The sequence below is a fragment of the Diceros bicornis genome, chromosome 40, assembly GCF_020826845.1.
Source record: "Diceros bicornis minor isolate mBicDic1 chromosome 40, mDicBic1.mat.cur, whole genome shotgun sequence".
Classification (NCBI taxonomy): Eukaryota; Metazoa; Chordata; class Mammalia; order Perissodactyla; family Rhinocerotidae; genus Diceros; species Diceros bicornis.
In genome coordinates, this window is record NC_080779.1 from 7,912,345 (window position 1) to 7,925,602 (window position 13,258).

Genomic DNA, 13,258 nt, shown 5'->3' on the forward strand with positions numbered 1-13,258 from the left:
GATCAACGGCTCTCTCCAGCTCTTCTGATCTCAGCCTGGAACGTCTCTCAGTCTTGGTAAGCACTGCAGAATCGACAACAAATCCTCTGGGTAAGATCAGAAGCTGCCAAGTCCACATACCCTCCAAACAAAGCAAGTCTGACTGGTGAGGGGTCTCAGGTCTGTTGCGTTTCCTACTCAATCCCCATGATGCTGTAGGGGGGCCAAAGCAGAAGCAGCATCTACGGAAACATCCCACTGGCAGACTGAGCACTCTGCTCCCCCTGTGGGCTCGGGTCTGGCCTGGAGTCCACATGGCCCTGGGCAGCTCCTGACCGCGGCCTGCCCATGCTGTGGCCTGGGTAGTCTGCATATGGGAAGGTCAGAGATTTAAAAATTAGGATCCCCTTTACTTCTTCCAGGGAGCAGCCAAGCTCAAATCCAACTAATTAACTTGTCAATGTTACTGTTGGTCATGTTCGACTCTCTGAGAGGCTGAGAAGGCAAATAAATGTCATTTCACGGTGAGATGCAGGGTGGGCCCCCCAGTCGCAGACCTGGCACGTGGACACAGTTACCCCCACCTCGACAAGCAATGAGGAATACTGGTCTACGTTCAAAACTTGCTGTTGTTAATATCTTGCTTGTTAACATAGTACCAAAAATCGTTCCCCTTAAACTGTGATCTTTCATGGTCTAATTTATTCATAATGTTTTTATAACCATTTAACATCTTGAAGCTAATACTGTTTCCAAAGAAAACATTTACCACGTTATAATAAAAGTCAACAGGAAATTTGATTCTGATAGGGAGAAATCTAAAACTCAAGGTGCTTTTTTGCCCTCTACACCGAGGCACAGCAGTGACACGAGAAGGTGGAGGTAAGGGGTCCCTGGGACCACCACCAACCCTCCCCGCAGTGTTCCAGGACCACCAGACATGTTCACTGCAGAAGACGGCTCTGCAGTTCTCCACATACATCCTTTGGATCTGCACACGCTGGTGGTAGGTCCATAAAGTAATTCTCATACTACCATAGCAATTTCTTTTTCAACTTTATTGAGGTATACTTAACATATAAAAAGTTACATATATTTTATGTGTACTTTTTTTTTTTTTTTTTGCGAGGAGGACTAGCCCTGAGCTAACATCCGACGCCAATCCTCCCCTTTTATCTTGAAGAAGACTGGCTCTGAGCTGACATCTGTACCCATCTTCTTCTACTTTATATGGGATGCCGCCACAGCATGGCTTAACAAGCGTTGCGTCGGTGTGTGCCTGGGATCTGAACCTGCGAACCCCAGACCACCGCAGCGGAGCGCACGCACTTAATCGCTGTGCCACCGGGCTGGCCCCTATGTGTACATTTTGATGAGTTTGGACATACAAACACCCTTGATATCATCATCACTAACAAGGTAATAAACATATCCATCACCTCCAAAAGATTTACCTGTTCAAGGTCTAGTTTGCTAAAAGCCTACATCTCCCTACCCTACAGGAATATACTTTTTGTTTTTCTGGAGAAGAGAGGCCAAGAAAACACACTTTACCTTTCCTAATTTTGGACCCCCAAACACAGTACTGTTCTCATTTAAAGCTCTGTGTGGCCTGTTTCTTAGCATATTGTTCTGTCTCATCTATATCACCTACATGTCTGGTCCAGAGACTCTGGAAGTAAGACAGGGCACTACTAGGTCAGTGTATCCTTAATCTAGCCCACAGACGGGAGGCACAGGTCACTGGCCAATCTGTGCCATATCTGGCAAGTCAAGTAACCTCTCCCAGGTCATTTCCTTCTTTTATAAAATGGGGGTTGGGGGGTGGAGAATATCCACATCACCTGATTTTAAAGAGAATTTATGAAAATTCCTTTGTAAACTGTCAAGTACAATTCAGAGAACAGTGGAGAAATAACGGGAATGTTATGAATTCAGCTTCTACAATCTGTCAAAGAGAAAAGAAGGTGGGGGGGCAGGGACTTGCTTTTTTATATTTTCAATTTGTTTCTCCAGCTTTCTAGAAGCCACACTGCTAGGGCATGTTAGCTAAGGTAGAAAAGAAAAATGCTTGGCTGAACTTTGATCACCACCTCAAGTATCAGAAAATGACGATTTCATTGACTACATAAAGAAACATTAAATCACAATTTTATGAAGCTTCACTCTGCACAAAGGTGCTACGGGAAGGGTAACAGACCACAGGAAGGACCCCGCCATAAAGGAAGTGTATAAGGTCCCCTGGCCTCTACAAATAACTTTGCCTTCAGAAGTCTGTTTCAGAAGTTGGGAATCACCAACAAATACAAGGCAACTTTGAACACCATCCAGAAACAGCACAAGCAGAAGTTCAAGCCTATGACCTGGCATCAACTCGGCCCTGAGCTGCTGAGCTGACCCTGGGAACTTCAGGAGGTACTGAGACCCTCCATGGGACTCAGGTTCCTGTCTCTCGCCCCTCTAACCCTTCCTAAAGCCTTCCTTCATGCTCCCTTCCTGAAGTTTCCAAAAGGGACGCACGTCCAAACTGTACTGAGTTGCTGGAGACTTTGCTAGGGGAAAAAAATAAATAAATAAAATTCACGATACAGTAAGAATAAAAGGCCTTGGGTCAGGAAGATGTGGGCTCACAGCCTGCTCTGCCCTTATGAGCACTGGGCTTTGGCCAAGCTGTTTAATCTCTCAGAGCGTTGAGTGGTTCCTGCTTAAGCACTCAGATAACAAGTAGTTACTATGTCATTGCCATGGTATGTCAGAGACATGGGGAGCAGAAAGAACACGAGCTTGTAATCAGCAGACCTTGGTCAAAATTCTGCTGTGCAAGTTCAACATTATGACTAGGCAATCTCAACCTCTCCTGAGGCTTAGGTCTCTATCTATGAAATGGGGGAGTCAGATCTGCATTTCAGATTAGAGATAATACTAGAGGTGGCAAATCCTGTGCCAGGTACCTAGCAAGTGCCTGGTAGGTTACAGCTGCTTCCACTGACTGCAGCACCAGGTTAATTGTGGTAGAATCAACACTGAAAAATTTTTTAGCAATTGTCAATACTTACTGGGTAATTATTTAATCAATTATCACAGATCTAGCCACTATAAAAACTAGAACATCAAAGAGTACGGCCATCCCTAGACACTCAGTATTCCTTAAGGAAGACCCAACTGGCCCAGCTGCAGAGGCTCCACCCCGCATTCCCCACGGGTCCCGGTGAAGAGGGGAGTGGTGAAAAGGGGGCTGGGATGGCTCCTTCTATCTTGGAAGAAACTCAACAAGTTACATCCAGGTATCTACACCTCCCAACAACAGCTATAGCCCTAAAAACTTAATGACTGAGAAATGCGTCTTGTACACAGAAGGTCTTTCCAAATAATCCCTGTGGGGGCAAAATGAGTTACCAGCAGTCTCTAAAATACGAAAAAGCTGGGATATGGTAAAAGTGAGGAAAATTTAAGGCAACTTTACCAAGTATATAAACTCTGAGAAAATTATTATTATACAAATTGAGGCTAATATGAAGCCAAGTAATAAAAATTTCCTTTATTAAAAGAAATTATTGGATTGCATTTTTATGAATGTTAAGAGTGACAGACATGCTTAACTTTTCACTTTCTCCTTCTCAATGCACAATTAAACAACCCATTGCTGCTTCTACAGTAGAATGAAAAAATGATATGTACAGACTTAAGCTGTTATCAGCTTAAAATAGACCATTATGTTTTATGTAAGCCTCACAGAAACCACAAAGCAAAAACCTCCAATAGATATACTAAAGAGAAAGAGAAAGGAATCTAAGCATACCACTGCAGAAAATCATCAAATCACAAAGGAAGAGACAAAGAGAAGAAGAAAGGAATAAAAGAATTACAAAACAGCAAGAAAACAATTAACAAAATGACAATAGTAAGTCTGCACCTCTCAATAATTACTTTAAATGTAAATGAACTAAATTCTCAATCAAAAGACAGAGTGGCTGAATGAACAAAAAAACAAGGCTCAACCCATATGCTTCCCACAAGAGACTCACTTTAAACGTAAGGACACACACAGACTAAAAGTGAAGGGATGAAAAGATATTCCATGCAAATGGAAATCAACAGAAAGCAGGGGAAGCTATACTTATATCGGATAAAATAGATCTTAAGCCAAAGACTATAATAAGAGACAAAGAAGGTGATTACATAATGATAAAGGGGGTCAATCCAACAAGAAGACATAACATTTGTAAATATTTATGCACCCAACACAGGAGCATCTAAATATATAAAGCAAATATTAACAGACTTAACAGCAATACAATACAATTAACAGCAATACAGTAACAGTAGTAAACTTCAATACCCCACTTTCAACAACTGATAGATCATCGAGACAAAAAAAAAAAATCAATGAAGAAATCCGTATGTAAACTATAAGCTAGACCAGATGGACTTAACAGATATTTACAAAACATTCCATCCAACAGCAGCAGGATACATATTTTTCTCAAGCACACATAGAACATTCCCCAGGATCATATATTAGGCAACAAAAAAGTCTGAATAAATTTAATTAGACTGAAAACATATCAAGCATCTTTTCCGACCACAACAGTATGAAACTAGAAACCAATTACAGAAGAAAACTGAAAAACCCACAAACATGTGGAGATTAAACAACATGCTACTGAACAACCAATGGGTCAAAGAAGAAATCAAAAAATATCTTGAGACAAATGAAAATGGAAATACAATATACCAAAACCTACGGGATGCAGCAAAAACAGTTCTAAGAGGAAAGTTCAAACATTAAAGAAAAAACAAAGATTCCAAATAAATAACCTAACTTGACACCTCAAGGAACTAGAAAAAGAAGAAAAAACGAGCCCAAACTTAGTACAAGGAAGGAAATAACAAAGACAAAAATGGAAATAAATGAAATAGAGACTAAAAAGACAATAAAAAAGATCAATGAAACTAAGAGCTGATTTTTTGAAAAGATAGAGAAAATAAAAAGACTCATCCAGAAAAAAAGAGAGGACTCAAAATTATAAATGAAAAAAGAGACATTACAATTGATACCACAGAAATACAAAGGATAAGAGGCTACCATGAACAATTACACACCAACAAACTGAATAACCTAGAAGAAAAAGGTAAATTCCTAGAAACATACAACCTACCAAGAGTGATTCATGAAGAAATAGAAAATCTGAACAGATCCATTAGCAATAAGGACATTGAATCAACAACCCAAAACCTCCCCACAAACATAGGTCCAGGATCAGATGGCTTAACTGGTGAATTGTATCATTTAAAGAATTTATACCAATCCTTCTCAAACTCTTCCAAAAAAGACAAAAGGAGAGAGCACCTCTGAACACATTTTACAAGGCCAGCATCACCCTGATACCAAAACCAGAGAAAAATAGTACCAGAAAATAATAGCTCAATATTGCTGATGAACATATATGCAAAAACTCTCAACAAAATATGAGCAGACCGAACTCAACAATTCATTAGAAGAATCATACACCAAGTGATCAAGTGGGATTTATTCCAGGGATGCAAGGACAGTTCAACATCCACAAATCAATCAACATGATACACCACATTAACAAAATCAAAGATAAAAATCATATGATCATCTCAATAGACGCAGAAAAAGCATCTGAAAAAATTCAACATCCATTTATGATAAAAACTCCCGAAAAAGCAGGTACAGAGGGAATTTTTCTCAACACAATAAAGGCCATATATGACAAGCCCACAACTAATATCATATTCCATCGTGAAAAGCTGATAGATTTTTCTCAAAGATCAGAAACAAGACAAGGATGCCCACTTTTGCTATTTTTATTCAACACAATATTGGAGGTCCTAGCCAGAGCAATTAGGCAAGAAAAAGAAATAAAAAGCATACAAATCAGAGAGGAAGAAGTAAAACTGTCACTACTTGCAGATGACATCATATTATATATAGAAAACCATAAATACTTCATCAAAAAACTGTTAGAACTAATAAATGAATTCGATAAAGTTACAGGATACAAAATCAACATATAAAAAGAAGTTTCTATACACTAACAACAACCTATGAGGAAGAGAAATTAAGAAAAGAATCCCATTTACAATCCCATCAAAAAGAATAAATATCTAGGAATAAATTTAACCAAGGAGGTGAAAGATCTGTACACTGAAAATTATAAGACACTGATGAGGGAAACTGAATAATTTCAAATATATGGAAAGAATGTCTGTGCTCATGGATGGAAGAATTAATATTTTTAAAATGTCCTTACTACCCCAAACCATCAACATATTCAATGCAATCCCTATCAAAATTCCAAAAATGGCATTTTTATCAGAAATAGAACAAATAATCCTAAAATTTGTATGGAACCACAACAGACCCCGAATAGCCAAAGCAATCTTGAGAAAGAAGAACAAAGCTAGAGGCATCACATTTCCTGATTTCAAACTATATTAGAAAGCTATAGTAATTAAAACAGTTTGGTATTGGCATCAAAGCAGACACACAGATCAATGGAACAGAATAGAGAGCCCAGAATTAAGCCCACACATATATGGCCAATTAATTTATGACAAAGGTGCCAAAAATATACAATGGGGAAAGGGTAGTCTCTTCGATAAATGGTGTTGTGAAACTGGACAGCAACACACAAAAGAATAAAACTGGACCACTATCTTACACTATACACAAAAATCAACTCAAAGTGGATTAAAGATTTGAACGTAAAACCTAAAACCATAACCTAGAAGAAAACATGGGGGTAAGCTCTTTGACGTCTGTCTTGGCAATGATTTTTTGGTTTTGACATCAAAAGCAAAAATAAACAAGTGGGACTACATCAAACCAAAAAGCTTCTGCACAGCAAAGGAAACCATCAACAGAGTGAAAAGGTAACCTATGGAACGGGAGAAAATAATATTTGAAAATCATATATCTGATAAGGGGTTAATATCCAAAATACATAAAGAAATCATACAACTCAATAGCAAAAACACAATCTGATTAAGAAATGGGCAGAGGATCTGAATACATATTTTTCCAAAGAAGACATACAGATGGCCAACAGGTTCATGAACAGGTGCTCAACATCATGAATCATAAGAGAAATGTAAATCAAATCACCATGAGATATCACCTCACACCTGTTAGAATGGCTATCGTCAAAAAGATGACATAACGAGTGTTGGCAAGGATGTGGAGAAAAGGGAACCTTTGTGTACTGTTGGTGGGAATGTAAATTGGTGCAGCCACTATGGAAAACAGTATGGAGGTTCCTCAAATAATTAAAAATAGAACTACCATATAATCCAGCTATCCTACTTCTGGGTATATATCCAGAGGAAATGAAAACAGGATATGGAAGAGATATCAGCACTTCCATGTTCATTGCTGCATTCTTCACAACAGCCAAGACATGGAAACAACCTAAGTGTCCATCAAGGGCTGAATGGATTAAGAAGATGTGGTGTATATATATATGTATACATATATATACACACATATATACACAATGGAATATTATTCAGCCATGAGAAAGAAGGAAATACTGACATTTGCTACAATATGGATGTACCTTGAGGGCATTATGCTAAGTGAAATAAGGCAGACGGAGAAAGACAAATAATGCATGGTATCACTTATATGTTGAATCTTAAAAAAAAAAAAAGTCAAACTCATAGAAACAGAGTAGTAGTAAAGTAGGTGCCAGGGGCTGGGTGGTGGGAGACACGGGTAGAGGTTGGTAAAAAGGTACAAACTTTCAGCTATCAGATGAATAAGATCTGAGGATCTAACGTATAACATGATGACTACAGTCAATAATACTGTATTATATAATTGAAATTTGCTGGGAGAATTTAAATGTTTTCACACACACACACACGCACAAAAAGAAATATGTGAGGTGATGGACGTGTTAATTAACTAGATGATCGGAACTCTTTCACAATGTATATGGTATATCAAGTGACCTCGAAGTACACTTTAAACATATTACAATTTTATTTGTCAACTATATCTCAATAAAGCAGAAAAAGACAAAAAAGAAAAAAGGATCATTGCTAACTTTTACACTCTGGTAATTCACATCAGCATCTGACACAGTTGTGAAATCACGGTCTCCTTTACTTAGCCCATGAGTGTTGTCACCTAAACCGCTGTCTTTCCTCCCCTGTAACACCAACATCCTTCTGCCCATTAGGCTTTTCTCTTGAAAAAGTCTCCAAATAGCTTTTCAAAAGATAAAAAATCTTCAGCACAGCATACAAAGCCCCTTACATCGTCCAGCCCCAGTAAATACAGGCCAGCCTCCAATGACAGTGAATCACAATCAATTTTCAACTATATATGGGAAGAATTAAGTGCAGATTACACATCAGTTTTTTTTTTTTTGCAGTAACATTGGTTTATAACATTGTATAAATTTCAGGTGTACATCATTACACTTCTATTTCTGCATAGATTACATCACGTTCACCACCCAAATAGTAATTACAATCCATCACCACAAACATGTGCCTAATCATCCGTTTTGCTCTCTACAATCTGTTAACAATTCCGGTGTTAATGGAAGGGTTTGCAAACATGCTCTCACCATGGTCTCCACTCCCCAAAGTAGGCAGGGTCAGGGTCAGGGAGTTCCAAGGCCTTGGCTCCTTAACTTCAAAGTGGGGGGAGGCTCCAGGGGAGACAAGAAGATGGGTCAGGGAAGTGCACCACCTGGAAACAGAGGCTTGGCGACCTCGCTCACGCCCCTCTGAAATGCAGCTCAGACACCCTCCCCTCCTCAAACTGCTCCCCAGGTGTAGGCCTAAGCTGGGACAGTGCGAACTCTGAGCGCCCAATAACTGGGAAATGCATCGGAGGCTGACAGGCCACTCACCACTTTACCAGGCTAGCATTGCTTTCATTTCTTTCCAAGATACACCAAATGATCAAGCTGACCAAGCTATCACTTTCTCTGCTGGCACTTCAAAGACCACTGGCCAAAGAGCATGCACCTGGTCCCCACCCATTATTGCTTCAACGGCTTGGAGACTCTGGGACCCAATACCTAGCCAATCCACTGAGCATGCCCTGTGCCAAGGCGACCCATTATGACTCTGCCCAGACATCCCTTCATTCTTTAAAACTCACTCCAAACATAGTATTCTCTGGCTTTTCCAGACTCCTCTCCGAGGGTCAGTTCACCAGGGAGTCGCTATAAGAACCTTGCTACAGGAGTTATCACAGCCCCAGAGCTGTCAGAGTCCTGCCCCATCCCACAAGGGTATGAGAAAGGGTGTCTGTAACTATTTTATCTATTTTTATAGCTGCTAAAACACAGTGCTAAAACAGTCACTGCAAGACAAATAGCCTAGAATCCAGTTGGTACTCACAATAAATATTTTTTTTGAAGAAGAAGATGATCAGCCCTGAGCTAACATCTGCCAATCCTCCTCTTTTTGTTGAGGAAGACTGGCCCTGGGCTAACATCCATGCCCATCTTCCTCCACTTTATATGGGACGCCGCCATAGCATGGCTTGACAAGCGGTGCGGCGGTGCGCGCCCAGGATCCGAACCGGGGAACCCCGGGCCACCGCAGTGGAGCCCGCGCACTTAACCGGTGGGCCACCAGGGCGGCCCCCACCATAAATATTTATATGAATGGATACATATAATGATTTTCCCACTGACCATTTACCTAAACCACAAAAGTCATTTGTAATAAGTAAACCAGGGTTTTGGCATGGATCTCATGAACTTATAAAAACAAAGGTAATTCTTTAAAATTATATGGATATAAATATTTTTGTAAGTATATTTTCATAATAATCTATGAATGGTTCTCTACCTAATCGTACCCAGGAATCAACTCATTTGCCTAACAGTAACAGACCCTTTCCAGGCGCTCATGCAGAATATGTTGCCGTGTGTGAGCATGTTACTTCCCCTGCCTCACGGCTTTCTGAAAGAGAAAGTTCAGAACAACTTAAACAATAACTTAAAGTCTGTTAATGTCATTCATGATTAAGAACATTCTAAAGAAATAGTGTCAGATTCTGTTACTGATGAATTACTAATGAATTCTGATGACTGGATTTGAGGATTTGCACTAATTTCTAGCTTATATTGCTATGAAGTATGTGACTGCATTTATAAATGACTAAGTCTTAAAAGGTTCCACTTCAACGACTATTAAAAAAATTGAGGGGGCCGGACCGGTGGCATAGTAGTTAAGTTCTCGCGCTCTGCTTCAGTGGCCTGGGGTTCGTAGGTTCGGATCCCGGGCACGGACTGATGCACTGCTTGTCAAGCCATGCTGTGGCAGGGTCCCATATAAAGTAGAGGAAGATGGGCATGGATGTTAGCCCAGGGCCAATCTTCCTCAGCAAAAAGAGGAGGATTGGCATTGGATGTTAGCTCAGGGCTAATCTTCCTCACACACACACACACAAAATTGAATCACCCTGGGTAAAAGTGTTTTTTAATGCAATGGAAATCTCCTAGGATTGAACCTGAAACACCCCAGTAGTGTTTTTTTTCCCATAAGGTCTGGACTGCAACCCTGGGAGTGCCTTATCAATGCAGGAGGGGATGTAAAGCCAGCAGGAGCCAACACCGTCCTGGGGCGGGCAGGTCAAGATAAGGTAAAGTACAGGGGGAGGGAGAAAGGAGGAGGGTTGAGAATCAGGCTGCACAGCATGAGCTCCAAGCTCTCAATTCCAAACCAGGACCAAGACTTGCAAATCATAATGAACACCCTAAATGAATGGGACAATGTGTCAATTTCTCCAAAAGAAATCATAAAGGCTAATAAGGCAAAGACACTCAGACACTTACTCCTACCCTTATCGATTACTACATATTAATTCTACACCTTTCCAGTTACCACACATCAAAGGTGAACATAATTAAAATTAAGAAGGCTCCAAAAAAAACAAAGCAGTCAAGGAGAAAAAACTCATTTACAAAATTTTTAATTATAGTTTTAGATCAGATGAAAGAAAATCCTAATTTATATTAAACTAATAAATTTACAGAAATCATACCAAAAGATTTCATAATTCAAAGTTATAGATTCAAGAATAGTTTAAAACAATTTGTGAATAATAGAAGCAAAATAAGGTTTTGAAGGAAAGCTGATGAATTGGGTACCATCCCTACAATTAGGAGACGACACTCTGGAGATGAAACTGTACCTTCTCATAGACGCTCCTTACCGCCCTGCTAGAGATGGAACAGCAGATTAACCAGACTACAAACAGCAACTCTTACATTCTAAACCAAATGTCCAAACCATCTGCTAGGGCTAAGTAATATTTCTGTTATACAGAGTCATGCTTTTGTCCAGCACCTGTCAGTATGGGACCGCTGGATCGCAGAATCCACATGCTGGATTACAGCTACAATTTCAACACACACGAGCAGATTTCTCACACAAACGGTAAAACTTTCCTAGGAATCCTGTATCTATTTGCATGTTTTGATTAGACTTAACTTCCCAGCATCAGAGTTGGAAGGAACCTTCTCTAGACTGAAAGCACCCTGGAGGCAGTTCTCATTTACCGGAGTTCTCTCAACGCAGCAGACAGAAGCCCTGACTCCTACTCACTCAAGACCCCTGTTGGGCTGGAGAGGCAGGGCACGAGGGCTTTTCACAGGCTGGAGATGCCCACCATTCTGCCTCCTAGCCACCCAATGCCATCACATGCTGAAGCAGGAATTGCAGTCTAGTTTTTGAACCAGGTCCCTTGAAAACCTAAATTTTTTGTGGCTCAACAAATCAGAGCTACATTTATTGTCATTTTACTGACGTAAAACCCACTGTGCAAATCGAGCATTTATTTGAAGCAAAAGCAGCAACTTCTCCCACCTGTTTTAAGCAGAAAACTGCAGACTCACCTTTGGCACTCAGTTACGAGATGACTGGCAAAATGCAGAACTCCTCCAAAGGTGAATTCGCCAGCTGATTACTCCTCTGATTACAAAGCTGCAGGAATTCTCCAACTTCTCAAATTCAACTCAGATCTCAACAGAGAATTATGATCTGGGAAATCACTTGTATGAAAGGAACATATGAAATCTGAAAAGAAACAGAAAGAACCATATATCAGAATTGCTTGCTTGTCTGATTTTAAGTACCTGCTTGAGAACTGATTATTTGCCTGAAACCAATATTTTTTAATATACCCCAGAAAAAAGGTACTTTGTATCCACTGACCTCTACCCAAACAATACTGCTCTCATCCTTCCGCACCTTCCGCTCCGGAATCAGCTCTGAGGCAGAGGTCAGGGAGGCCAACCACATACTTTGTGGAGGGAAGAGACCGGGAGGGTGGGGACAGCCGGCTGCACCCGAGGGACCTAAGTTCACAGGTCTCTTCCAGCCCTCCTCCCCACAATACCTCTACCCACACCCTTCAAAGTCTGCCAAAAACAAAAGGGAGGATGCCAGGTGGAAAGAAAGCAAGTCTGGGAGCCTCATTAGGGAGAAAGGTTGCAGAGAACAAGGATGTTATTTAGATCCTCATTTTTCTCTTCAAGGTCTCTGCACTGGCCATTTATTGAGAGAGGCCACCTACTGGACCCATAGCCTTGTGCTAAAAACATCCCTGCAGGAAATCTGAGAATAACATCCCAACACTGCAAGGAAGTTGAGACAAGAGAAGCCCGACAGACGTGACCTGAGCCCTCTCCCTCCTGCTGGTGCCTTATGCCCACTACACTTGGGTAACTATTTTCAGTCCTTGCCCAACATTTTCGAGAGGGCCCTGCAGCTCTGAGGACCTCCAAGTGAGTTCACTGACATTTTTAATTACATTTCAAACCCAGAGGGGATCTGTCCTGATAGTTCACTCAGAGAAGATCTATTAATTCATCCCTAACACGATTATGACCCAAAATGTTAAATACGCCATAGAAAAATCGAATTCTATTTTAATCAAAGAGAAAAAGATAATTCAAGTAGGGCTATCATAAAAATGTTATAAGGCAAGTTCACACATTTTTATTAAAAAATTAATTCCTCTTTATGCATTCTCTAGCATTACTTTAAAGGCTGTATGATTTTTTTTTTTAAACATAGGATTTAACGCAAGGAAAAGGTAATGACCAAACACAATGGGAATGCTAGATTTGGGCAGAATGTTCAACGTGTAGCAGGACTGCCCTTCTCTCTGCTAAGTGTTCACAATGAAATGACAGGTTCTCTGGAAATGGAAGTCTCGGTATCTGGACTCAGGTCTTGACCAAGGATTCTCATTTCTCACTGCTGGACTTACACATGC

The 13,258-nt window shown here is 40.4% G+C and overlaps 1 protein-coding gene across 3 annotated transcripts in view; it reads right to left on the reverse strand.

Moving 5' to 3' along the window:
• Nucleotides 1–13,258, reverse strand: part of NCK2 (NCK adaptor protein 2) — a 136,361-nt gene that overhangs the window by 56,266 nt on the left and 66,837 nt on the right. For all 3 annotated transcript variants that reach the window (XM_058534366.1, XM_058534363.1, XM_058534367.1), the window contains exon 2: nt 11,874–12,054. The gene's annotated coding sequence lies outside the window, so the exon portion shown is untranslated. The remainder of the gene's footprint in view (nt 1–11,873; nt 12,055–13,258) is intronic.